Source organism: Zonotrichia albicollis, chromosome 1, assembly GCF_047830755.1.
Source record: "Zonotrichia albicollis isolate bZonAlb1 chromosome 1, bZonAlb1.hap1, whole genome shotgun sequence".
In the NCBI taxonomy this organism is placed as follows: Eukaryota; Metazoa; Chordata; class Aves; order Passeriformes; family Passerellidae; genus Zonotrichia; species Zonotrichia albicollis.
Genome location: NC_133819.1, coordinates 144302063 through 144305285, shown reverse-complemented (window position 1 = coordinate 144305285; position 3223 = coordinate 144302063).

The window sequence follows — 3223 nt, the reverse complement described above, 5'->3', positions numbered from 1 at the left end:
ATGAAATGTACTCATCAATATTGCCATGGCTTCTAAAGTCGTTTTAAATGGCATTTCACAATATTTGAAATAACACTATTTAGCAAGGAGGCTTTATAAATTGTGAATTTTGCAGAATGCCATTTGGCAGGTCTGAGTTAGACATGGAAATGATAATACTTGGTTCTGAGTAGAGTCTGGTTTAACTTTATCATCTTCACAGATACAGATTGTATAGCTGTTGTCTATCCAGTACAATTTATTCTATCACTTGTCTTTACTTTTTAAAAGTGAAGCAATTCTTTAACTCTAAACAGACAAAAGTAAAACAACTCTGATGTTATGAAAGACTTACCATAAGCATGTCATGACTTGAAAGGGATGTTTTTCTCCCTTGCTTATTTTCTTTTTTTGCATCCAGGTAGATTTGAATCACTGAAGTTAAATTGTAGAGCTGAAATACATTCTTCTTTTAAATTATGCTACGGGAATCTTTTTCTTTTCTACCCCTGTGTCATCAGACACACTGGACTCTTTTTTCAGCTTTTCACATATGACAATAATTAGATGATAACTCTATGCTAATTTCCTAGTGAAAATGGACCAGATGTCTACAATATATTAAACAAACCTTGGTTCCTTATTTTGTTTGGAGCTCACACTTCTATTGCAAATATCTATGGCAAACTGTCCTCATGGACCAATCTATCATTTTAAAGAGAGGACCAAAGAAAATAGATTAATCAAAAGGCCTGCAGTTATTGTCTCCCCTGTTAGCTCCAATTCATATATCATTAGAGAAAAAAGCCTGTCAGCACTGTGGGATGTTATCTCTTTGGAAAAAACCTTCAGCATAATAATTCATTTTTTAAAAAAATCTCATAACAATACACTATTAAAATACTGGCTTTCCTAACGTTTCTATCAAGGAAAGCCAAGTCAAACAGTACAATACAGCACTTTCAGACATCACAAATATTTTGTGTAAGCAAGGCTGCAGCACTTGCATGCAGCGCTGATAGTTTCACACAGGACTGTTCATTTTAATGTAATATCAGAATAAGCACGATATAGACTACACTACAGACACCCCAAGGGCTTTGATAAAGTGCAACCAAAATGGTAAAATTTAGGAGGAGGAGCACAGAAAATAGCTTTTGGAGCAGTCTTGGCATTGAATTTCAATAATTTTTGCCATAAGTGTATTTTCACTCGACACTTGATCTAAGCCCTTTGAAGTCACTGGCAAGAGAAATGATCTTTGTTTCATGTAGCATGTTCATTAACATAGGAGAATACACATTCCTAAAATGAAGAAGTTTCTGGCTCTTTGTTAGAAGAACTAGGTAGGAAATGCTGTACTTTCAGCTGTGTGCAACACACAGGCCTCCTTTCAGCTGGAACCATCTCAGTGAACCTTAGACACCAAATGAACTGCTCTCCAAGCATATCTGTGCAGGGCAACTGCTGCTTCATTAATTCCATCCAACTTTGCAACTCATTTGGGATGAAGGTTTACACCTACACCACACAGAAATGGGATGGCTATTTTCCATCCTCATGCCATCTTTTTTACAACAAGTGAACATATTTATCCAGCACTTTCCAGAGCTACTTGGGATTTCAGCTGGCTTTTTAAGTACAGGAAAATTTTGGACAACCTGTTCTATTTCATTTATGTCCTCAGTAAGGGTTTGGGTTTTTTACTGGCCAGCAGAACATACTTTAGCTCATCTCAAGCATGGTTTTTACTGTGCCATTTTTCATTTTTATGACACCTGCTCTTCCTTTTGCTGACATTACTGCTGGATTGCTTTAAACATAGTGATCTTTCACCCATGTACCATCTCATATAGAAGGTTACCTCCTATGGCAGTCTTCACTTTCATTTTGGATATTACCAGGCTATAAACTACCATTAGCCTCCTCTCCAGCACCTGCTTGGCATCATTCCAGGGAAAGGCTCAGTTTACATATAAACACATTTATAACCAGGCTGATGCTTTTAAGTTTTAGACCAAGGCTTCTGTGGAGAATTCTGGCCTCTTGACTGAATGGCTCGTGTAACACAGTATGCCAAAAAATGGTTTTGGTGTTAAAATTAGAATTTTTGCTGTTAACAAATTTGCCCACAGTCATCAGTAATGGAATTTTTTTTTTTTTTACCTGTTTCCTAATAAATAATGCAGCTCTCCAAGATATTGATTGCTATGACTGCTATTGGACGATTCCCTCCCTTTGAAAGAGTATTAGAAAGCCCAACATTGTTTCATACCTTTGCAGCCTCTCTAATCCCTTTTTTCCTCAAGTGGAATTCTGCATTTCAGTAATCTAGTGAGATAGCACAGGGCTCACTCTCTTTTCAGTGTTCCTCCCAAGCTCTGTTGCCTTTTAGCCATTGCAGAACTACTAGAACAAATACCATAGAGAAAATTCTATCTCCTTTGGTCAAGAGAGGGCAAATGTGTGATGCCAGATGCTGCATTTGCATTTTCCTGTTGCTTTTGATTGTGTGCATCGTGAATTCTCAACCATAACATCCAACACTTGACTGTCATTGGCCCAAACTCAGTTTTATAGAGCACCTTCCCTAAAAAGGATGTTTGTCACTTATTCTACAGTTCAGATACAAATCAAATTGGTTGTTGATGCACCAGTTTAGCTGTCTATAACAAGTACTGACATCCTTTTCATCAGACTAGGTAGCTGGCCTCTTCTTTCACTAGAAATCATCATAAGAATTCCATTGTCTTTCATTCTCAGCTCCTGTTTGCCAATTGTTTTCAGCACTGCTGGCACAATTTGGGCATTTGAGTTTTCCCATTTGTTCTATTTTCCACAGTTGTGTTAGTGGACTTTTGTACTCCCTCAGAGCCCAACTTTCCTCAGTGGGTAACCTTATGATTGCTGTAGGATTCTAAGTGCCTGAGCCAGTTTACCTTGTTTTCTGGATATATTTGTTTCCTCTGTCATCCTCAGGCCTTTTTTCTAGAGTAAGATCAGTGTGTCTGTTCTCTGTGCTGTATGCAGGCAGTGATCCTCCAGCGATCTTGTCTCTAATGAGGACATCTTTTAAATTTCCAGAACTGCACTGTATCCTTTGAAGTCCTTTGTAAAACTTATTGAGATGTGGCATTGAAAAGTGCTGTGAAGGGTGCTTTGAGCTCTCCTGTTGTTCTCTGGTTGAGTGATGGAGATTTTCACACAGTCAATGATCACATTTCAGTTGGGGATTGGTAAAATC